This window comes from Pleurodeles waltl, chromosome 9, assembly GCF_031143425.1.
Source record: "Pleurodeles waltl isolate 20211129_DDA chromosome 9, aPleWal1.hap1.20221129, whole genome shotgun sequence".
Lineage (NCBI taxonomy): Eukaryota > Metazoa > Chordata > Amphibia > Caudata > Salamandridae > Pleurodeles > Pleurodeles waltl.
In genome coordinates, this window is record NC_090448.1 from 582,433,187 (window position 1) to 582,458,670 (window position 25,484).

A 25,484-nucleotide genomic window follows, 5' to 3' on the forward strand; every position below is an offset into this window, starting at 1 on the left:
TAAAATTATTGATGAGAACTGTGCATGGCAGAGGCACAAGTGAAGTCTCAAGGAGGCTATCCTGGAATAGATTACAAAACGTGTTTAGCCAGCTTCATGTGAATTGTATAGCATAATTGAACGAATGTGGATTCATAAGTAAATAGATGTATTTCCGAAAAATTTATCCATACACTTAATTGCCCAAATGATAGAACCACTTGCTGAGTGGATGCAGAGGAAGCACATCCTGAAAGAAGTTCATGATCCTGGGAATAGAAGATAAGCTATCATTGCATGTAGATGATCTACTGATGTACTGAGGAAACCCCTAAGATCTCAGGCAGGCATAGACAATCTGCATATGCAATCCAGAAAGGACTTCATGGCTAAAGGAGCACATACACCTACAGCAAGCCAGATAACAGCACTGATGAGTTAAACTGAGAAAAAGACTAACCCCTTTGCTGCCAGGCCTTTTCCCCTCAGGTGCCATGCCTTTATTTGGCTATTTGAGGCAGTTCGCGCTTAGACCCTCATAACTTTTTGTCCACATAAGCTACCCATGCCAAATTTGTGTCCTTTTTTCCCCAACATCCTAGGGATTCTAGAGGTAACCAGACTTTGTGGGTTCCCCTGAAGGAGACCAAGACATTAGCCAAAATACAGCCAATTCTTTTTTTGTTTTTTTTTTAATTGGGAAAAAAGGGCTGCAGAAGGCGGCTTTTGGTTTTTCCCTGAAAATGGCATCAACAAAGGGTTTGCGGTGCTAAATCACCAGCTTCCCAGCTTACAGGAACAGGCAGACTTGAATCAGAAAACCCAATTTTTCAACACAATTTTGGCATTTTACTGGGACATACCCCATTTTTACTATTTTTTTGTGCTTTCAGCCTCCTTCCACTTAGTGACAGAAATGGGTGTGAAACCAATGCTGGGTCCTAGAAAGCTAAACATTTCTGAAAAGTAGATAAAATCCTGAATTCAGCAAGAGGTAATTTGTGTAGATCCTACAAGGTTTTCTTACAGAAAATAACAGCTGAAATAAAAAACATATTGAAATTCTGGTGAAAAAAAACAGCCATTTTACTTAACGTTTTACTCTCTAACTTTTTCCTGCAATGTCAGATTTTTTAAAGCAATATACCGTTACGTCTGCTGGACTTTTCTGGTAGCGGGGATATATAGGGCTTTTAGGTTCATCGAGAACCCTAGGTACCCAGAGACAATAAATGAGTTGCACCTTGCAATGGGTTTTCATTCTATACCGGATATACAGCAATTCATTTGTTGAAATATAAAAAGTGAAAAACCGGTATCAAGAAAACCTTTGTATTTCCAAAAGGAGCACAAAATAAGGTGTTGAGAAACAGTGGTTATCTGCACATCTGTGAATTCAGGGGTGCCCATACTAGCATGAGAATTACGGGGAATTTCTCAAATAGACGTCTCTTTTACACACTGCCTTACATCTGGAAGGAAAAATGTAGAGAAAGACAGGGGGCAATAACACTTGTTTTGCTATTTTGTGATCGCCTAAGTCTCCCAATAAAAATGGTACCTCACGTGAGTGGGTAGGCCTAATGCTCGTGACAGGAAACACAACATGGACACTTCACATTTTAACATTGAAATCTGACTTTTTTTGCAAAGTGCCTAGCTGTAGATTTTGGCCTCTAGCTCAGCCCGCACCTAGGGAAACCTACCAAACCTGCGCATTTTTTAAAACTAGACACCTAGGGAAATCCAAGATGGGGTGACTTTGGGGCTCTCACCAGGTTCGGTTACCCAGAATCCTTTGCGAACCTCAAAATTTGGCAAAACAAAACAAAAAAAAAAAAAAAAACTTTTCCCTCACATTTTGGCGACAGAAAGTTCTGGAATCTGAGAGGAGCCACCTACTTCCTTCCACCCAGCGTTCCCCCAAGTCTCCCGATAAAAATGGCACCTCACTTGTGTGGGTAGGCCTAGCACCCGCGACAGGAAATGCCCCAAAACACAACATGGACACATCACATTTTCATAAAAACAGCTGTTTTTTTGTAAAGTGCCTAGCTGTGGATTTAGGCACCTAGCTGAGCCGGCAACTAAGGAAACCTACCAAACCTGGGCATTTGTGAAAACTAGACACCCAGAGGAATCCAAGATGGTGTGACTTATGGGGCTCTGACCAGGTTCTGGTACCCAGAATCCTTTGCAAACCTCAAAATTTGGCCCAAAAAAAAAAAAAGCTTTTTCCTCACATTTTGGTGATAGAAAGCTCTGGAATCTGAGAGGAGCCACAAATTTCCTTCCATCCAGCGTACCCCCTAGTTTCCCGATAAAAATGGCACCTCATTTGTGTGGGTAGGCCTAGTGACCACAAAAGGAAATGCCCTAAAACACTATCTGGACACATCAAAATGATCAAATACAAAACTACCTGTTTTTGCTGGGGGTTGGTGAGGGGGCCACCTGCGTTTTTGGTCCTGGGCTCAGCAGCCATACAGGGAAACCTATCAAACCCAGACACTTCTGAAAACTAGACACCTGAGGGAGTCCAGAAAGGTGTGACTTGTGTGGATTCCCCCGGTGTTTTCTTACCCAGAATCCTCAGCAAAGCTCAAATTTAGCTAAAAACAAAAAGTTTTAAAAAATCAAGTTTTTCGCACATTTGTGTGTGGGATCACCGCACTGCGACAAATTTCCCACCACCTAACGTTCCCCTCAGTCTCCCGGTAAAAATGATACCTTAACTTGTGTAGGTGGGCCAAGTGCCTGTGACAGGAAAGAGCCAAAAACATGTCGAAACTGAGGGGGAACCAAAGCGGGTCTAAAAGGGCAGTTGGTTAAAAAAAAAAAAAAAAAAAAAAAGTTTTAGGCTGACAAGTGTGGCAGAATTTTTATCGGTATAGATGAGACAGTGCTTGGTGGTAGGAATTTTGTGGAATCCTGCAGATTCTGAAGGTTCAATCACAAAAATGGGGAAAAAATGTGTGATTTCCAGCTAAGTTGGAGGTTTGCAGGGCATTGTGGTTAAGAAAATAGTGCTGGGTGTAAGTGACGCACACCACCCTGGACTCACCCAGATGTTTAGTTTTCAGTTGTGTCTAGGTCTTGTGGATTTTTCTACATGGCAGCGTCTCAAAGTCTAAAAGGTGCAGCCCTCACGATTCCAAGTGGGACGATTTTGAGAGTTAGCCAAGCTCTCATTGCCCAAATGTAAAACCAAAACCGAAAATACTCAAATGTCTTCTTGCTTGCTGTGGGATAAGATGTTATAGTGTGCGGTGGGAGAGCTAAAAGACTGTTACCCCCTTCATCTGGGGTGGGGGCATAACCAGGCCCATACTGGTTGGTAGCTACCACCCCACATTTTTTTTTAAATTCCCTGGCATCTAGTAGACTTTCTGCTCCCCCCCCTTCCGGGGGTGTGGGTCGGGGGTAATTGCCCTATCTGCCCACTGGTGGGCAGAACGACTTTGGCCCCATTTATTTGGGGTGGGGGTACGGCCCAAGGGGCTGCCCCCCACCCCCCAAACAAAACACACACATACACACACACCAATTCCTGATGCCTAAGTGGTTTCCGCTCCTCCCCCCCCCGCTCGGGGGCAGATCGGCCTAATAAAAATGGGAAGGGGAAGAAAAGGGCTAAAATAATCCCCCCCCCCCCCAGGGGAATGACCCTGGCATAAGGGGTTGCTCCCCTTGTGTGAAACTGATGCAAAAAAATCAAAATCCCTGTTGTCTAGTGGTCTCTGCCCCCCCTCCTCGGGGGCAGATTGGTCTAATAAAAATAGGCCAATCTGCCCTTAAGGGGATCAGAAATGGCCTAAATACAATTTGCTCACCAGGGGAGCGACCCTTGCCTAAAGGGGCGCTCCCCATATATAAAAAAATAAGGTAAACAAAAATATATATATATCCCTGGTGTCTAGGGATTTCTGCCCCCCCCCGGGGGCAGATCAGCCTAATTATAATAGGCCAATCTGTCGGGGCAGAAAAGGCCTAAAAATAAGGGGCCGCTCCCCTCATTCAATAATATATATTTTTTAAAACAATAATTCCCTGGTGTCCAGTGGTTTCTGGCCCCTTGGGGGCAGACTGGCCTAATAAAAATAGGCAGAAATGGCCTAAAATTAATTTTGGCCTCCCCCCTCCCCCAGTAGAGACCCTTGCCGAAGGGGTCGCTCCCCACATATGAAAAAAGAAAAAAAAAAATCATCCCTGGTGTCTAGGAGGTTTCTGCCCTAAAAATAATTTGGTCCCCTGGGGCACGACCCTTGCCCAAGGGGCTGCTCCCCTCATGTCAATAACAACAACAAAAACATACCCCTGGTGTCTAGTGGGCATTTCTGTTGCCCGATTTGATGCCTTTCTCTGCCCCTCCACGTGATAGGAGGAGAAATGCAAAAGCATTTCTCCTCCAATCTGCGCTGGAAGCTCAGGGGTAGGCATCTGATGAGGTCAGCATGCGATCGCACGCTGACGTCATCAGACGCTAAGAGTAGTTGGGGGGCGGAAAGGGAAGCGATTCCCATTCCATCCCTGCCAGGGGAGGGAGGGTGCCAGGCCACCGGGGGGAGCCCTAGCTGGATGTAACGGTTACGTCCAGGGCACCCAAGGGGTTAATGGCCCTAGAGAAGCCATATCATTTGCCATTTAATTATCATACTATACAAAATATTGGTTGTAATCAAACTGGCAAACCAAAAACAATGGAAACAAAACCCCCGGGAAGACAAAGGTCAGAGTTAGGAAAATAAAGCTAATTAACTTAGCAAGTACACAAATGAAGAAGTGATCAGTAAAAGCACAAATAAAATAGGAGAATGAGGGGGATCACCCATAAATTAAATCAATTGCCATAAGGTAGGTATAGAAAGAAAAAAAGAAAAAAAAAGAAAATAAAGAGTATGCCTATAGTTAAAAATGTTTAAAGGAAACGAGAAAGAGCAAGGGACTGAGGGAAAGTAAGGGACAGAAGCTTGGGGATCTTCTTTTTTATAACTACAAAAATGTGCATGTAATCAAGATGATGCAACACTGCCATCTAAAGTCTGCAAAGAGGAAATTTCGAGATCAAACTCTGAATTTCAGGCAAAAATGTTTCACAGCTACAGAACAAGAACTGACTGAGTCAATCGGTCTCGCCTACACAAGATCTACTGGCTGTGTCAATGTTTTGCTTATTCATATTGTACAACAGCATGGCTGAAAGTAACGAAAAAAAGCACTATGACGTAGTCAGCGCTAACTGAATCATAGCTTGTTTTTTGCTCTATTCTCAGCCATGCTGCACAGCAGTCACACTGCTGTACAACATGACTAGAACAAACTGACAAAATCAATAGCTCTTGCACAGGCAAAACCTCTTGTCTTTTTCATTTTTTTCTTTTTCTTTTAGGAAGGGCCTAAATATTATGTAGTGAGAGCAGGACTAGCAAGCCCACTGACAGAACACAAAAAGAAAATAAGCATTGGCAAATCCAATAGGTTTTGCCTATACAAGATCTATCAGAATTGTCAATGCTTGCATTACTATCGTTTTAGAGTATTTATGCATTGAAATGAACAGTGCTTTGTTCTTCCTAGTACAGGGGCATGGGTAAAGCAACAGACAGCGGGAGGAGGAGGTGGTGGTGGTGGTTTAAAAGCGGGGGAGGAGGTGTTGTTAGATATAATGGCTGCAGGTGGGGAGTGGTGGGTTAACAACTAATGTATGTCGAAGGCAGAGCTGCCAAATTTGGAACTGTGAAACCAGGTGAGTCTCAGCATCGCTCAACATCCTGTGATCCTGAGCAAATCACTGAGTCCCCCTGAGTGCAATAGGAAAAAAACAAAATGAAAGTATCTGTGTAATATAAATGGTGCTCATGCAAAGCACTCCCATATCTTTGGGGATACAAATAGGGGAATTCACTTACAGAGACTTCTTTCTCATTAACTTAAGTTTTTTGACAATAAACTTTTAATGGAGCAAGCTCCTTGCGCGTCTTCAGACAGAGCCAGGAAGCTTTGAACAGACCCTGGGCCCAAGTTCCCCTTCAAAGACCTCTCCCAGCAGTGCCACATTAGAACAAACAGATCAGAAACAAACAAAAAAAGAAACCCTTTCTCCTTTCTTTAAAACATGCACACAATCAGCTCAAGCACTGGTGGCCAACATTGGTGCTTAGGAAAAAGTTAAATACAGTTAATGCAATATTAATATCCTTTGGTGAAATAAACTGTAACATTTGCAGATGGCTTTCGAGCTGTGGAAGACTCAGAGCCGGCAGCCTGCGCAAACAGCCACAGCCCATTAGAGGAGAAGAGGAAGAAGAAAAAGAAGAGGAAGAAGAAGAGGAAGAAAGAAAGAAGAAGAAGAGGAAGAAAGAAAGAAGAAGAAGAGGAAGAAAGAAAGAAGAAGAAGAGGAAGAAAGAAGAAGAAGAGGAAGAAAGAAAGAAGAAGAGGAAGAAAGAAAGAAGAAGAAGAAGAAGAAAGAAAAAGAAGAAAGAAGAGGAAGAAAGAAGAAAGAAAGAAGAAGGGGAAGAAGAAAGAAGAAGGGGAAGAAAGAAGAAGAGGAAGAGGAAGAGGAAGAAGAAAGAAGAAAGAAGAAGAAGGAAGAGGAAGAGGAAGAAGAAAGAAGAAAGAAGAAGAAAGAAGAAGAAAGAAGAAGAAAGAAGAAGAAGAAGAAAAAAGAAAGAAGAAAGAAGAAGAGGAAGAACGAAGAAGAGGAAGAAGAACAAAGAAGAGGAAGAAGAAAGAAGAAAGAAGTAGTAGTAGTGACCAGAAGGTGCACTTGGGCCTCCTTGTCATGGCACGGACACACAAAGCAGAGCAGGAAGAAGTGCAACGTAAAAAAATCAATCAAAAGCATGTGAATTAGAGCGATGTTAGAATCAACAAATGGTAAGGAAAGTTAAGTATTGGGTGGGCTGTAAGCTTCTTTTACTTTTATTTATTTTTTTTAAATTGCAAGAGATTTCGCAAGCACACTGCAAAGCGCTGTGCAGGTGAAACCTAAAAACGTAATGCACAAAGTGCAGTAGTAACAATGTTGCCAAGAAAATAATTTGCAAATAGGAAACACCTAAAGCATGCAAAAATAAAACAGAGAAAAAAAAACACCAGTAAACAAATCTCTAGATACTATATTGTCTGGAAAATGTAGAGCTATTGTAAACCATGTTAGTGTGTTGTAGAGGCACAGATGAAACATGCCATCAAACAGAATGCATTTTGAAAATGAACTAAGTAATTTCAAACATTCAATAAGTCTGTGGTTGCAGGATCAGCCTGTAAGAAAAAATGCTCGAAGCTAATCAGCTGCTGTTCTTAATGTAATGCTGTATTAAAGGGAAAGGGTGTGTGGCTTTTATTTTTAAAGAAAGGGTGTAAATAATATTTAGAGAAAGCAAAAAGAAAACCAGAAAGGCCTTAAATTAGTGTACCTGAACTATATATATTTTTGGTATGCTGTGATGGACTGGAAGATTCCGGACAAATTACTTAATCAGTAAATGTTTAGTCAAGGCTGATACTAGAAGGTGGTTCCACAGTTACAAAGTTGGCAGCTCAGGCCATAATATCACATTGACTTTTATTTGTATAAGGTACTTGGTGCAGTAGGGAAACAGGAGAATGCAGATGTGATCTGGGGTGAGTCTTGCCTTAGCAAGGTATGTTAAATACGACCAAAGCTGATTTCATCTAAAATAATATGCTTTCGTTACACCTTTGTTTGTTTGGAATTTACAGATATGTGTGGGAAAACATGAGTCATGTGCATCAAAGCATGACTGAAGTGTAACAAATCAATGAGCCCTGCGCAAGCATTGTCAACACGGGGCCTGGGAGGAATAGACATCAAAAGGAATGTATGAGTTGTAATCAAAGCAAAAATTCCACAGAAAACAGAAGTCAAGGTGTGTAAACAAAATGTATTTTGGAGTTGTGTGTCCTACAATAGTGCAAATGGAAAAGATATGAAATAAAGAACATTGAACCTTGTCCCAAAAAGTAATCGTTTTGAAAAATAAAGAAGCAACTGAATATAAGTGAATACAGGGAGACATTGAATGTGGGCGACCTAAGAGTCACAATAATAACAAAAGACAGTTTACAGTGGTTGGCATATGTGTGTGAACCCTGTAGCATATTGCTTCCATATCAAAGAACACATGCGTCAACACTTCGTCCTTCCTTGACAGTGGTTAATGTCTGGCGTGTTCAACACTTCGTCCTTCCTTGACAGTGGTTAATGTCTGGCGTGTTCTTTAGTAGGAAAAGATGTTATTATCGGCTTCAAAGTTGTTGAAGTTGCCCCAGGGGCTTTTAAGAGTGACTAGAAATGTAAAAAAAAAAAAAAAAAAAAAAAAAAAATCCTAACTGAATTTAAGGTTTGTTGCTATTTTCTCATATAATGCTGTATTATAGGCAAATGGAATGTGTTTTGTATTGTTTAACACAAAGGCCTAAGTATTATATAGAGAGCAAGAAAAACTAGCCCATTACAGAGTACAAAGGAAACAAATGGAAAAGGTAAAAGTACAGTACTAACAGTGTTGCAAAGAAAAAAAAGTATAATCAGGAAACACCAAAAACGTTTCAAAAAGAGTAGGGATGAAGAAAGCAACATGAAAGATGGGTGCATAAAAGTGACGCATGATATAAAGTGCAAATGGGCATACAGGCCTAATGAGCACCCAGATCTTAAAAGAGTGACCCATACCTTGAGCGTTTAAATTTGGTTTAAGAAAAGTGTGATTTGTGATAACAAATTTTTGGTAAAGCAGTTGGCAAGGAGAAATATAATAATTGTTGCACACCGTGTATTGCAGCATCGGTGCACCTGAGAATGTGAGGATATCAAACAGTAGAAACTGTGTTATTTGTTTGATAGTGTGGCATACCATCTTCCACTGCCCAACAACTCTGCGCTAATGGCTGCAGACTTGACTCAACTGGTGTGGTAGGCACTACATCATTTTTCCACAGTTTTATAAAGCACAAACTCAAACCAAAGATATTGAACAGCTTTACATGTGCACCAGGTACACTGCACAAGGTCATATTTTTTTGTGTTATTCACAGGATAATTAAGTTATTTTTACATAATCACAAAATTGTAAGGCAAGACTTGAACGTTGTTCCCCAGTTCCAAAGTCGGCAGCTCGGTCTGTGACACCGTATCTTCTCCGTCTTGAATGAGGCAGAGTGCAGTACACGAAAGGAGAATGCAGCTATGTTTTGGGGGCAAGCCTTGTTTAAAGAATGTTAGATGAGCCTAAAACTGCTTACATCCAAAATAATGTGAGGCTGTTACTCACATAAAAAAAAAATGGGGAACTTGACAGTTCATTAAACTGAATGTGTCTCTTTTTTATTTTAAAGCACGTGCATGTTAATATTGTTAAAAGTGCATTGTGCATGCGAGAAGCAATACATTACATCGTAGTTTAAAAAGAACGCTCCCGAAGTAGTAACCACTGATGCTGGCAGCTGCTTTCCAGGACCTTAAATGAAACAAATTCTGTGCAGGAGGAGTATATGTAGGCAGAGGCCATCTTAGAACAGATTGGGAGGAAAAACTGTGGTATTGTGGCATTGTAGTAGCTGTAGTACTCAAAGGGTGCTTAAGACACTTTTTATGGAATGGAGATTAAAATACAAAGTGGGGCACATATTAAGAAGAGAAATAAATTAATTTTTGTGTTCCACGTGGTGGGGTGCTCCAAAAAGTAGCAAACTTTATGTGAGGATTTGGGGTGTACTACATGGTATGGCTGTAGCCTTACCGTGCAGTACTCTCACAGATACCGTCTTCGGTCCAGTCATGAACGTTTACTCAACCTTAACATCAACCCTGGGTAGCTCTGGCTGCAAGCATTAAGGCTTAGCAAAGGAACAAAATGTAAAGCATTAACACCACCAAACAAAAGAATAAGAATCTCACAAACACAAAAGAAACAGACACCGGGTGAGAATAATAGATTCGAATTTTAGGATTCTTTAGAGACCTTGATCATCAAAATCCACTAGAGTGTTCCAGAGATATAGATTTTAAAGGAATAATAACTTTAGTATCAACTGCCAACAAGCATTGGTCAACAAAAACTTTAGAAAGTTTTGAACAGTTTAGAAAAGTTAGTTCTGCAGCTCCAACCCAAATTGGGTTACAAGTCCGACAGGACAGAGGGCCATAGAGGAGACTACGGACAGTCACCTGGCCACAAAAGCATTTTCAGAGCAAGATCCAAACTTTACAGAATGACTGACATAGACAATAACGGAGTTGTCTTGTTGCCCTCTCTGTAAGTCCAGCGACTACTGAGGGTCAACGTGCTAAACTCAACCCAGGAAAGTGCACTGAGGGGACCATGCAATCACAAGCCAATAGGCTACTAGGTACCCTCCTACCTAGTGATAACGTCCCTCGAATGTGTGGCATCTAGCTACCCCAGAATACCATAATCTTGCCTCCTTTAAGATGACACAACCCGTTTAAAATGGCACGACCCTTCCCGGGTAGTGAGGAGCAAGGTAGCCCACCTTAGAGGTGTGGCAACCCGAGGACAACATGCCCATGGTAAAAACAAGTTTCCCCTCTCTGGCCCGGTCTCCACGCTATCTACAGGGACAAATGGGATTGTGCTCTGGGGTGTTGGGTCAGGTGGTCCATTAAAGGTGGATTCCCCTTTGAAGCATGCCCCCAGGTAAATCCCTTAAGAGGCCATCCAGGCAGAGGTGACACCTCGCTGTTAGTGAGAGGCTGGCATGGCACCCTGAGGGGAGTGCCATGTCGACTTACTCGTTTTGTCCTCACTAGCACACACAAGCTGGCAAGCAGGGTGTCTGTGCTGAGTGAGAGGTCTCCAGGGTGGCATAAGACATGCTGCAGCCCTTAGAGACCTTCCTTGGCATCAGGGCCCTTGGTACTAGAAGTACCAGTTACAAGGGACTTATCTGGATGCCAGGGTCTGCCAATTGTGGATACAAAAGTACAGGTTAGGGAAAGAACACTGGTGCTGGGGCCTGGTTAGCAGGCCTCAGCACACTTTCAATTGTAAACATAGCATCAGCAAAGGCAAAAAGTCAGGGGGCAACCATGCCAAGGAGGCATTTCCTTACACAACCCCCCCCCCAAACGAAAGAGGATGAGACTAACCTTTCCCAAGAGAGTCTTCATTTTCTAAGTGGAAGAACCTGGAAAGGCCATCTGCATTGGCATGGGCAGTCCCAGGTCTGTGTTCCACTATAAAGTCCATTCCCTGTAGGGAGATGGACCACCTCAACAGTTTAGGATTTTCACCTTTCATTTGCATCAGCCATTTGAGAGGTCTGTGGTCAGTTTGAACTAGGAAGTGAGTCCCAAAGAGGTATGGTCTCAGCTTCTTCAGGGACCAAACCACAGCAAAGGCCTCCCTCTCAATGGCACTCCAACGCTGCTCCCTGGGGAGTAACCTCCTGCTAATGAAAGCAACAGGCTGGTCAAGGCCATCATCATTTGTTTGGGACAAAACTGCCCCTATCCCATGTTCAGAGGCATCAGTCTGCACAATGAACTGCTTAGAATAATCTGGAGCTTTTAGAACTGGTGCTGAGCACATTGCTTGTTTCAGGGTGTCAAAGGCCTGTTGGCATTCCACAGTCCAGTTCACTTTCTTGGGCATTTTCTTGGAGGTGAGTTCAGTGAGGGCTGTCACAATGGATCCATATCCCTTCACAAACCTCCTGTAATACCCAGTCAAGCCAAGGAATGCCCTGACTTGAGTCTGGGTTTTTGGAGCTACCCAGTCCAGAATAGTCTGGATCTTGGGTTGGAGTGGCTGAACTTGGCCTCCACCTACAAGGTGGCCCAAGTAAACCACAGTTCCCTGCCCTATCTGGCATTTGGATGCCTTGATAGAGAGGCCTGCAGATTGCAGAGCCTTCAAAACCTTCTTCAGGTGGACCAGGTGATCCTGCCAGGTGGAGCTAAAGACAGCAATATCATCAAGATAAGCTGTGCTAAAGGACTCCAAGCCAGCAAGGACTTGATTCACCAACCTTTGGAAGGTGGCAGGGGCATTCTTTAAACCAAAGGGCATAACAGTAAACTGATAATGCCCATCAGGTGTGGAGAATGCTGTTTTCTCTTTTGCTCCAGGTGCCATTTTTATTTGCCAGTACCCTGCTGTCAAGTCAAAGGTACTTAAGAATTTGGCAGCACCTAATTTGTCTATGAGCTCATCAGCTCTTGGAATTGGATGAGCATCTGTCTTGGTGACAGAATTGAGCCCTCTGTAGTCCACACAAAACCTCATCTCTTTCTTTCCATCTTTGGTGTGAGGTTTGGGGACTAAGACCACTGGGCTAGCCCAGGGGCTGTCAGAGCGCTCAATTACTCCCAATTCCAGCATTTTGTGGACTTCCACCTTGATGCTTTCTTTAACATGGTCAGATTGTCTAAAGATTTTGTTCTTGACAGGCATGCTGTCTCCTGTGTCCACATCATGGGTACACAGGTGTGTCTGACCAGGGGTTAGGGAGAAGAGTTCAGGAAACTGTTGTAGGACTCTCCTACAATCAGCTTGCTGTTGGCCAGAGAGGGTGTCTGAGTAGATCACTCCATCTACTGTGCCATCTTTTGGGTCTGATGACAGAAGATCAGGGAGAGGTTCACTCTCTGCCTCCTGATCCTCATCTGTTACCATCAACAGATTGACATCAGCCCGGTCATGGAAGAGCTTAAGGCGGTTCACATGGATCACCCTCTTGGGGCTCCTGCTTGTGCCCAGGTCCACCAGGTAGGTGACCTGACTCTTCCTTTCTAGTACTGGGTAAGGGCCACTCCATTTGTCCTGGAGTGCCCTGGGAGCCACAGGCTCCAGAACCCAGACTTTCTGCCCTGGTTGGAACTCAACCAGTGCAGCCTTTTGGTCATACCAAAACTTCTGGAGCTGTTGGCTGGCCTCAAGGTTTTTGGTTGCCTTTTCCATGTACTCTGCCATTCTAGAGCGAAGGCCAAGTACATAGTCCACTATGTCCTGTTTAGGCTCATGGAGAGGTCTCTCCCAGCCTTCTTTAACAAGGGCAAGTGGTCCCCTTACAGGATGACCAAACAGAAGTTCAAAGGGTGAGAATCCTACTCCCTTCTGTGGCACCTCTCTGTAAGCGAAAAGCAGGCATGGCAAGAGGACATCCCATCTCCTTTTGAGTTTTTCTGGGAGCCCCATGATCATGCCCTTTAATGTCTTGTTGAATCTCTCAACTAAGCCATTAGTTTGTGGATGGTATGGTGTAGTGAATTTATAAGTCACCCCACACTCATTCCACATGTGCTTTAGGTATGCTGACATGAAGTTGGTACCTCTGTCAGACACCACCTCCTTAGGGAAACCCACTCTGGTAAAGATACCAATGAGGGCCTTGGCTACTGCAGGGGCAGTAGTCGACCTAAGGGGAATAGCTTCAGGATACCTGGTAGCATGATCCACTACTACCAGGATATACATATTTCCTGAGGCTGTGGGAGGTTCCAGTGGACCAACTATGTCCACACCCACTCTTTCAAAGGGAACCCCCACCACTGGAAGTGGAATGAGGGGGGCCTTTGGATGTCCACCTGTCTTACCACTGGCTTGACAGGTGGGGCAGGAGAGGCAAAACTCCTTAACCATGTTGGACATATTGGGCCAGTAGAAGTGGTTGACTAACCTCTCCCACGTCTTGGTTTGTCCCAAATGTCCAGCAAGGGGAATGTCATGGGCCAATGTTAGGATGAACTTCCTGAACAGCTGAGGCACTACCACTCTCCTAGTGGCACCAGGTTTGGGGTCTCTGGCCTCAGTGTACAGGAGTCCATCTTCCCAATAGACCCTATGCGTTCCATTTTTCTTGCCTTTGGACTCTTCAGCAGCTTGCTGCCTAAGGCCTTCAAGAGAGGGACAGGTTTCTTGTCCCTTACACAGCTCCTCCCTTGAGGGTCCCCCTGGGCCTAAGAGCTCAACCTGATAAGGTTCAAGCTCCAAAGGCTCAGTTCCCTCAGAGGGCAGAACTTCTTCCTGAGAAGAGAGGTTCCCTTTCTTTTGCTGTGTTGTAGTTGGTTTCCCAACTGACTTTCCTGTTCTCTTGGTAGGCTGGGCCATTCTTCCAGACTCCAGCTCTACTTGTTCACCCTGTGCCTTGCATTGTGCTCTTGTTTTCACACACACCAGTTCAGGGATACCCAGCATTGCTGCATGGGTTTTTAGTTCTACCTCAGCCCATGCTGAGGACTCCAGGTCATTTCCAAGCAGACAGTCCACTGGGATATTTGAGGAGACCACCACCTGTTTCAGGCCATTGACCCCTCCCCATTCTAAAGTAACCATTGCCATGGGATGTACTTTTCTCTGATTGTCAGCGTTGGTGACTGTGTAAGTTTTTCCAGTCAGGTATTGGCCAGGGGAAACCAGTTTCTCTGTCACCATGGTGACACTGGCACCTGTATCCCTCAGGCCCTCTATTCTAGTCCCATTAATTAAGAGTTGCTGTCTGTATTTTTGCATGTTAGGCGGCCAGACAGCTAGTGTGGCTAAATCCACCCCACCCTCAGAAACTAGAATAGCTTCAGTGTGGACCCTGATTTGCTCTGGGCACACTGTTGATCCCACTTGGAGACTAGCCATACCAGTGTTACCTGGATGGGAGTTTGGAGTGGAACCTTTCTTGGGACAGGCCTTGTCTCCAGTTTGGTGTCCATGCTGTTTACAGCTATGACACCAGGCCTTTTGGGGATCAAAGTTTTTACCCTTGTACCCATTGTTTTGTGAAGAGGCTCTGGGCCCACCCTCCTGTGCAGGTTTTTGGGGGCCTGTAGAAGACTCTTTACTATTTTTAGTTTTGGCTGTCTCATCACCCTTCCCCTGGGGAGTCTTTGTGACCCCTTTCTTTTGGTCACCCCCTGTTGAAGTCTTGGACACCCTTGTCTTGACCCAATGGTCCGCCTTCTTTCCCAATTCTTGGGGAGAAATTGGTCCTAGGTCTACCAGATGCTGATGCAGTTTATCATTGAAACAATTACTTAACAGGTGTTCTTTCACAAATAAATTGTACAGCCCATCATAATTACTTACACCACTGCCTTGAATCCAACCATCTAGTGTTTTCACTGAGTAGTCAACAAAGTCAACCCAGGTCTGGCTCGAGGATTTTTGAGCCCCCCTGAATCTAATCCTGTACTCCTCAGTGGAGAATCCAAAGCCCTCAATCAGGGTACCCTTCATGAGGTCATAAGATTCTGCATCTTTTCCAGAGAGTGTGAGGAGTCTATCCCTACACTTTCCAGTGAACATTTCCCAAAGGAGAGCACCCCAGTGAGATCTGTTCACTTTTCTGGTTACACAAGCCCTCTCAAAAGCTGTGAACCACTTGGTGATGTCATCACCATCTTCAAATTTTGTCACAATCCCTTTGGGGATTTTTAACATGTCAGGAGAATCTCTGACCCTATTTATATTGCTGCCACCATTGATGGGTCCTAGGCCCATCTCTTGTCTTTCCCTTTCTATGGCTAGGAGCTGTCTCTCTAAAGCCAATCTTTTGGCCATCCTGGCTAACAGGAGGTCATCTTCACTGAGAGCATCCTCAGTGATTTCAGAAATGTGGGACCCTCCTGTGAGGGACTCACTATTTCTGACTAACACAGTTGGAGACAGGACTTGAGGGGTCCTGTTCTCCCTATTTAGGACTGGAGGAGGGACATTGGCCTCCAAGTCACTAATTTCTTCCTCTGTGATGTCATCATCAGAGGGGTTGGCTTTTTCAAACTCTGCCAACAGCTCCTGGAGCTGAATTTTGGTAGGTCTGGAGCCAATGGTTATTTTTTTGATATTACAGAGAGACCTTAGCTCCCTCATCTTAAGATGGAGGTAAGGTGTGGTGTCGAGTTCCACCACATTCATCTCTGTATCAGACATTATTTTGCTAAAAGTTGGAAGACTTTTTAAAGAATCTAAAACTGTTTCTAGAATCTAATTTCAAACCTTTAACAAACTTTTAAACTCTAAAAGACAATGCTAAACAGGGACTTAACACACAAGGCCCTAGCAGGACTTTTAAGAATTTAGAAAAATTTTAAATTGCAAAAATGAATTTCTAATGACAATTTTGGAATTTGTCGTGTGATCAGGTATTGGCTGAGTAGTCCAGCAAATGCAAAGTCTTGTATCCCACCGCTGCCACCAATGTAGGAAGTTGGCTCTGTATGTGCTATTTCAAAGTAAGGAATAGCATGCACAGAGTCCAAGGGTTCCCCTTAGAGGTAAGATAGTGGCAAAAAGAGATAATACTAATGCTCTATTTTGTGGTAGTGTGGTCGAGCAGTAGGCTTATCCAAGGAGTAGTGTTAAGCATTTGTTGTACATACACATAGACAATAAATGAGGTACACACACTCAGAGACAAATCCAGCCAATAGGTTTTTGTATAGAAAAATATCTTTTCTTAGTTTATTTTAAGAACCACAGGTTCAAATTCTACATGTAATATCTCATTCGAAAGGTATTGCAGGTAAGTACTTTAGGAACTTCAAATCATCAAAATTGCATGTATACTTTTCAAGTTATTCACAAGTAGCTGTTTTAAAAGTGGACACTTAGTGCAATTTTCACAGTTCCTAGGGGAGGTAAGTATTTTTTAGGTTAACCAGGTAAGTAAGACACTTACAGGGCTTAGTTCTTGGTCCAAGGTAGCCCACCGTTGGGGGTTCAGAGCAACCCCAAAGTCACCACACCAGCAGCCCAGGGCCGGTCAGGTGCAGAGTTCAAAGTGGTGCCCAAAACGCCTAGGCTAGAATGGAGAGAAGGGGGTGCCCCGGTTCCGGTCTGCTTGCAGGTAAGTACCCGCGTCTTCGGAGGGCAGACCAGGGGGGTTTTGTAGGGCACCGGGGGGGACACAAGTCCACACAGAAATTTCACCCTCAGCGGCGCGGGGGCGGCCGGGTGCAGTGTAGAAACAAGCGTCGGGTTCGCAATGTTAGTCTATGAGAGATCTCGGGATCTCTTCAGCGCTGCAGGCAGGCAAGGGGGGGATTCCTCGGGGAAACCTCCACTTGGACAAGGGAGAGGGACTCCTGGGGGTCACTTCTCCAGTGAAAGTCCGGTCCTTCAGGTCCTGGGGGCTGCGGGTGCAGGGTCTCTCCCAGGCGTCGGGACTTTAGGTTCAAAGAGTCGCGGTCAGGGGAAGCCTCGGGATTCCCTCTGCAGGCGGCGCTGTGGGGGCTCAGGGGGGACAGGTTTTGGTACTCACAGTATCAGAGTAGTCCTGGGGTCCCGCCTGAGGTGTCGGATCTCCACCAGCCGAGTCGGGGTCGCCGGGTGCAGTGTTGCAAGTCTCACGCTTCTTGCGGGGAGCTTGCAGGGTTCTTTAAAGCTGCTGGAAACAAAGTTGCAGCTTTTCTTGGAGCAGGTCCGCTGTCCTCGGGAGTTTCTTGTCTTTTCGAAGCAGGGGCAGTCCTCAGAGGATGTCGAGGTCGCTGGTCCCTTTGGAAGGCGTCGCTGGAGCAGGATCTTTGGAAGGCAGGAGACAGGCCGGTGAGTTTCTGGAGCCAAGGCAGTTGTTGTCTTCTGGTCTTCCGCTGCAGGGGTTTCAGCTGGGCAGTCCTTCTTCTTGTAGTTGCAGGAATCTAATTTTCTAGGGTTCAGGGTAGCCCTTAAATACTAAATTTAAGGGCGTGTTTAGGTCTGGGGGGTTAGTAGCCAATGGCTACTAGCCCTGAGGGTGGGTACACCCTCTTTGTGCCTCCTCCCAAGGGGAGGGGGTCACAATCCTAACCCTATTGGGGGAATCCTCCATCTGCAAGATGGAGGATTTCTAAAAGTTAGAGTCACTTCAGCTCAGGACACCTTAGGGGCTGTCCTGACTGGCCAGTGACTCCTCCTTGTTTTTCTCATTATTTTCTCCGGCCTTGCCGCCAAAAGTGGGGCCTGGCCGGAGGGGGCGGGCAACTCCACTAGCTGGAGTGTCCTGCTGGGTTGGCACAAAGGAGGTGAGCCTTTGAGGCTCACCGCCAGGTGTGACAATTCCTGCCTGGGGGAGGTGTTTGTCACTCTGAGGCCAGTAACAAAGCCTGCACTGGGTGGAGATGCTAAGGCACTCTCCCCATGGGGCCAGCAACATGTCTCGGTTTGTGGCAGGCTGCTAAAACTAGTCAGCCTACACAGATAGTCGGTTAAGTTTCAGGGGGCACCTCTAAGGTGCCCTCTGGGGTGTATTTTACAATAAAATGTACACTGGCATCAGTGTGCATTTATTGTGCTGAGAAGTTTGATACCAAACTTCCCAGTTTTCAGTGTAGCCATTATGGTGCTGTGGAGTTCGTGTTTGACAAACTCCCAGACCATATACTCTTATGGCTACCCTGCACTTACAATGTCTAAGGTTTTGTTTAGACACTGTAGGGGTACCATGCTCATGCACTGGTACCCTCACCTATGGTATAGTGCACCCTGCCTTAGGGCTGTAAGGCCTGCTAGAGGGGTGTCTTACCTATACTGCATAGGCAGTGAGAGGCTGGCATGGCACCCTGAGGGGAGTGCCATGTCGACTTACTCGTTTTGTCCTCACTAGCACACACAAGCTGGCAAGCAGGGTGTCTGTGCTGAGTGAGAGGTCTCCAGGGTGGCATAAGACATGCTGCAGCCCTTAGAGAACTTCCTTGGCATCAGGGCCCTTGGTACTAGAAGTACCAGTTACAAGGGACTTATCTGGATGCCAGGGTCTGCCAATTGTGGATACAAAAGTACAGGTTAGGGAAAGAACACTGGTGCTGGGGCCTGGTTAGCAGGCCTCAGCACACTTTCAATTGTAAACATAGCATCAGCAAAGGCAAAAAGTCAGGGGGCAACCATGCCAAGGAGGCATTTCCTTACAACCCAGTTTGGCAGACCCTGTCAAAAGTTAGCTGGGTTGGGATGCCACCCAGTAACTCTGAGTTATTCAGTGCGACTACCAGCTTTACCCACAGCAAAACAACAATTTCTAAGTGTTGCTGTCAAGACATATCGAAATATGTATGTCTCAGTTAGCAAAAAACACCACCCTGACAGAGGAATCCATAGGCCTTTGCTATGGGAGACATATATAGTGTTAAGAGGCATGGTAGCTTTGGCATGGGTTTCAGTGGCAATGTAGAATTGCAGTGGCAGACTGGAAGACACTTTTTGTTTTGTCACATGAAGGGTGGCACACATAGGGATGCAGCCCTGAGTGGACACTACCTTATATGCCCTGGCTACCATTTACTAGGGACTTATAAGTAAGGCCTTGCCAATTGGGTGCATCCAATTGAACATATACTTTGCATTTGGTCAGAACACTGGCACTGAGGTGTAGTTAGCAGCACCAGTGCATTATCAGATAAAAAAAAACTAGCACCATCAGCCCAGCAATGTGGGGGTGAACATGCAAAACTAGGCATTTCCTTATATTTTATGTTTGAAAAGGCAAAAAACGTAATGTTGCTTAATTGCACCAGCCTGAAGCAGGTCACAGAAGTGCTTGCCTTTATTTCATTTAGAAAAATTAAAAAAGTGATTTGAAACCTCAATTAATTCAGTAGGTAAACATGCTGTTGCTGGACTGCATTTCTAAAACGAACACATTCATTTTAAACTGTAAAGAAGTCTGTAGCTACAGTATTGGCTGTGAACTGAGGCACAGTTTAAGCAAAGAAATAAATTAGTATTGGAGCTCCCTGCGGATGAGGTGCTCCAAAGGGCCAAATACTTTAGGTTTGAAAAGGCAGAGATAAGAAAGTAAAAGCAGGAATGTTATTAAAGGATGGCCCAGTTACTACATCTATGCCACTGGATTCAAGCTAGCCTGGCTGATCAGGTTCACCCTGAAACCGATCCCAGGATGCTTGTTTCCGGCCCCGGAGGACCTGGCCTGGCAGTTTGAACTGGACTGTTTCCATACGGAGCTGGATCACGACTGATTTGTAAGTGACTGGGTCCAAACTCTGGTGGCATTGTGGGCAAAAAAAAAATGGATTGGGATGCAGCCCAGGAGATTGCCAGTAGCTGTGATTAATTCAAGCATTCCATCCATCACCTTGTTGTTTTTTGTATTTGCTGCCGTAAGTGTGCCAGGTATGCCAAGACGCAGGTCAGAGGCTCACTGTGCCCCTGGATTCGAGCTAGCCTGGCTAATGAGTGGTGATACATTGAAACTGGTCCCAAGATGCTTGTTTCCACTCCAGGGAGGACCCGGCCTGGCAGTTCGGGCTGGACTGTTCCCGTGGGTAGCAGGGTCAAGACTGATTGGTATGTGGCTGGGTCCTAACTAGGGTGGCATGGTGGGCAAAAACACAATGGATTGGGATGCGGCCTGAGCATGGCCCGTGGCCAACATTAATTCACGCATTCCATCCATCACCTTGTTGTTTTCGTGGAAGGCTACAAAACACAGATTCTGTACCTAAGAGATCAACAGCAAAAGCAAACAGCAAGTTAAAATGCACTGTGCAGCCCATCTCTCATGCACTATTAAGGCCCTTAGGGACTGAGAAGAAAAGTACTCAAGGCTGTCAAAGAGTTGAGAGGGATACCACAAGCCTCTGACCCTCCTTTTTGCATCACTATCAACGCAATAGCTGTCTGGAGACAGACCACTAAAGATAGGTGCAGCCTTATCGATAAGTCTGCCGTCCGAATATCTAAGGAGTGTGCGACTGGGATGGAAGCTCTAATGTCTATGGCTATGAGATCTGTCTAACCTGCATAATAGCTACACTGTCCGCCTAAAGTTTAGATCAGTGGAACTTTTAATTTTCCCACCATGCCCCTAACTCCAAGTAGATTACAAGTAATAATATAGAACTGAAAATGTATTTGAAGGGAGCTGGAAGGTTAAACTGAGGGAATTACTGGAAGAAAGACATAAATCGGATGAGCTCTGGTTGTACTGCATGCCCAGGTTTTTAGAACTGTTATACAACCTATGACTTTTTTTCAGGTTATTAGGAAAATTGGAATGAAAACTACAATTAGAAACCACTGATTTCTACCAAATTGTGTTGCAGGTAAATGTAGGAGGCTGGACTGGCTTGTAGTGAGTACCAAGGGGTACTTGCACCTTGCACCAGGCCCAGTTATCCCTTATTAGTGTATAGGGTGTCTAGCAGCATAGGCTGATAGATAATGGTAGCTTAGCAGAGCAGCTTAGGCTGAACTAGGAGACGAGTGAAGCTCCTACGGTACCACTAGTGTCATATGCACAATATAATAAGAAAACACAATACACAGATATACAAAAAATAAAGGTACTTTATTTTTATGACAATATGCCAAAGTATCTCAGAGTGTACCCTCAGTATGAGGATAGCAAATATACACAAGATATATGTACACAATACCAAAATATGCAGTAATAGTATTAGAAAACAGTGCAAACAATGTATAGTTACAATAGGATGCAATGGGGACACATAGGGATAGGGGCAACACAAACCATATACTCCAAAAGTGGAATGCGAACCAGAAATGGACCCCAAACCTATGTGACCTTGTAGAGGGTCGCTGGGACTATAAGAAAATAGTAAGGGTTAGAAAAATAGCCCACCCCAAGACCCTGAAAAGTGAGTGCAAAGTGCACTAAAGTTCCCCAAAGGACATAGAAGTTGTGATAGGGGAATTCTGCAGGAAAGACACAAACCAGCAAAGCAACAACAATGGATTTCCAGTCGAGGGTACCTGTGGAACAAGGGGACCAAGTCCAAAAGTCACAAGCAAGTCAGAGATGGGCAGATGCCCAGGAAATGCCAGCTGTGGGTGCAAAGAAGCTGCTACTGGACAGTAGAAGCTGAAGGTTCTGCATGAACGACAAGGGCTAGAGACTTCCCCTTTGGAGGATGGATTCCCCACGCCGTGGAGAGTCGTGCAGAAGTGTTTTCCCGCCGAAAGACCGGCAACAAGCCTTGCTAGCTGCAAATCGTGCGGTAAGGGTTTTTGGATGCTGCTGTGGCCCAGGAGGGACCAGGATGTCGCCAATTGCGTCTGGGGACAGAGGGGGCGTCGAGCAAGACAAGAGCCCTCTCAGCAGCAGGCAGCACCCGCAGAAGTGCCAGAAACAGGCACTACGAGGATGCGTGAAACGGTGCTCACCCGAAGTCGCACAAAGGAGTCCCACGTCGCCGGAGACCAACTTAGAAAGTCGTGCAATGCAGGTTAGAGTGCCGTGGACCCAGGCTTGGCTGTGCACAAAGGATTTCTGCCGGAAGTGCACGGAAGCCGGAGTAGCTGCAAAAGACGCGGTTCCCAGCAATGCAGTCTGGCGTGGGGAGGCAAGGACTTACCTCCACCAAACTTGGACTGAAGAGTCACTGGACTGTGGGAGTCACTTGGACAGAGTTGCTGGATTCAAGGGACCTCGCTCGTCGTGCTGAGAGGAGCCCCAGGGTACCGGTAATGCAGTTCTTTGGTGCCTGCGGTTGCAGGGGGACGATTCCGTCGGCCCACGGGAGATTTCTTCTGAGCTTCTAGTGCAGAGAGGAGGCAGACTACCCCCACAGCATGCACCACCAGGAAAACAGTCGAGAAGGCGGCAGGATCAGCGTTACAGAGTTGCAGTAGTCGTCTTTGCTACTTTGTTGCAGTTTTGCAGGCTTCCAGCGCGGTCAGCAGTCGATTCCTTGGCAGAAGGTGAAGAGAGAGATGCAGAGGAACTCTGATGAGCTCTTGCATTCGTTATCTAAGGAATCCCCAGAGACAGAGACCCTAAATAGCCAGAAAAGAGGGTTTGGCTACCTAGGAGAGAGGATAGGCTAGCAACACCTGAAGGAGCCTATCAGAAGGAGTCTCTGACGTCACCTGGTGGCACTGGCCACTCAGAGCAGTCCAGTGTGCCAGCAGCACCTCTGTTTCCAAGATGGCAGAGGTCTGGAGCACACTGGAGGAGCTCTGGACACCTCCCAGGGGAGGTGCAGGTCAGGGGAGTGGTCACTCCCCTTTCCTTTGTCCAGTTTCGCGCCAGAGCAGGGCTAAGGGGTCCCTGAACCGGTGTAGACTGGCTTATGCAGAAATGGGCACCATGTGTGCCCATGAAAGCATTTCCAGAGGCTGGGGGAGGCTACTCCTCCCCTGCCTTCACACCATTTTCCAAAGGGAGAGGGTGTAACACCCTCTCTCAGAGGAAGTCCTTTGTTCTGCCATCCTGGGCCAAGCCTGGCTGGACCCCAGGAGGGCAGAAACCTGTCTGAGGGGTTGGCAGCAGCAGCAGCTGCAGTGAAACCCCAGGAAAGGCAGTTTGGCAGTACCAGGGTCTGTGCTACAGACCACTGGGATCATGGGATTGTGCCAACTATGCCAGGATGGCATAGAGGGGGGCAATTCCATGATAATAGACATGTTACATGGCCATATTCGGAGTTACCATTGTGAAGCTACATATAGGTAGTGACCTATCTGTAGTGCACGCGTGTAATGGTGTCCCCGCACTCACAAAGTCCGGGGAATTGGCCCTGAACAATGTGGGGGCACCTTGGCTAGTGCCAGGGTGCCCTCACAGTAAGTAACTTTGCACCTAACCTTTACCAGGTAAAGGTTAGACATATAGGTGACTTATAAGTTACTTAAGTGCAGTGTAAAATGGCTGTGAAATAACGTGGACGTTATTTCACTCAGGCTGCAGTGGCAGGCCTGTGTAAGAATTGTCAGAGCTCCCTATGGGTGGCAAAATAAATGCTGCAGCCCACAGGGATCTCCTGGAACCCCAATACCCTGGGTACCTTAGTACCATATACTAGGGAATTATAAGGGTGTTCCAGTAATCCAATGTAAATTGGTAAAATTGGTCACTAGCCTGTTAGTGACAATTTGAAAGAAATGAGAGAGCATAACCACTGAGGTTCTGGTTAGCAGAGCCTCAGTGAGACAGTTAGTCACTACACAGGTAACACATTCAGGCACACTTATGAGCACTGGGGCCCTGGCTGGCAGGGTCCCAGTGACACATACAACTAAAACAACATATATACAGTGAAAAATGGGGGTAACATGCCAGGCAAGATGGTACTTTCCTACAGTAAACCACCTCGACCCTCCTTCTCTAGCATCTATGGGGAGATTCAGACTTGACACACCATAAAAGTAATGGAATGTTTCATGAGTGGCCCTTCAGAACTGCTTACAAAATTCATGGCTCTCTATGTTATTCCTTTTATGTTGTTGTTATTATATAGCAAATATATTTTAAAACTGCTCTAAAATGCACAATTTTGGCCCATGTTTTCAAAATATGTTCTAGGGGATAGAGGAGCCCAAGCACTGTGGGACACGTCAGGCTCAAGGATATTCAGGTCAGCTATTTAAGTCCTGCTGCTTTAAACATTCACCAGGCTCTATACCAGAACTGAATTGTTTGGACGAGAACTTTGCCAATGGCAAATAAATTACATAGCAGCTCAATGGGGTGTCGGCGAGGCACCTTTAAAGATAGTGTAGAAAGAAGGTAGGCTGTGGAGTTTTGACAGAGTAGTAAATCACACAGAAGTTGCCATCAGGTGATCATACAAATGTATGGGTGGCTGCAATACTAAGTAGGAGACCTGGACCAAGATGAACAGTAAAGGGGTATGGCCAGTTTGCACCTTTATTCACCCCTGGGGGTCGTGAGCCCAATTAGTAAACAAACATAAGTAACAGCTGAAAAAAATGGAAAATATGGTGTGCTCTTTACAGCATGTACACATTCCCCAAGTATGTGCTGGAGAGACTGCAGCCAGAAAACACAGGAAAAGTGTTCAAACCACAACTCCATGTTACTCTGCAGTACCCGATCCTAACACTTGCGTTTACATAGGGACACACTACTTCCACCTTCCTGGGGACCCCAACCACCTTCCATACCCTCTACCCTTGCCCCCCCCACCCCCCCAACAGCACCACCCCACAAAGAAGAGCATGCATACGAGAAAAACCAAAACACTGTGTCTTATGCATGCAGGCTCACCACAAACTGCCAGAGGGGGGAAGCCAGAGACTCTAAGTGGGTGGGTACAATCTATCTATTGACAACTTATGCCAGTGACAGGGTCCTGGGCCCTTCCCTGTCACCTTCTCAAGTGTGTATGAAATGTTAAGAGAAAGGGAACTTCCCAGCCAGTGACACTGCTTTTGAGCCCACACAATCTGTAGCATGAAATCGACCTGGTCGTGAAAAAAACAGCAAAGGAACTTTAGCAAATCTTAGGTGCACTAGGGTAGATATACAACACAGAAGCTAAAAACCTACTATTTCACATGACATCTACACCCAATTCATGTGCGCTTTGAGCTTTGTTTTAAACCTCTCCTATCTTTTGTTCATAAAAGTTAAAAGTGTTAACTATTGATCACTACTGGGAGCAAGTAGCTACATGTAAGCACAAATGGCATTGCCGATTCTTTTTCTTGAAACATACGTTTTGCATTTCTATATTAGTAATCACGCAGCTTGCGGGCACAGCAGATACTTTAAGTAAGCTTTGTGTGACAAATCAACTACAAACAGATACCAGAATAATTTCACTTTAACT

General features: G+C 45.4%; 1 protein-coding gene across 1 annotated transcript in view; it reads right to left on the minus strand.

Moving 5' to 3' along the window:
* SAE1 (SUMO1 activating enzyme subunit 1) overlaps positions 1-25,484 on the minus strand; it is a 405,755-nt gene that overhangs the window by 357,895 nt on the left and 22,376 nt on the right. The gene's annotated exons all lie outside the window — the stretch shown is intronic.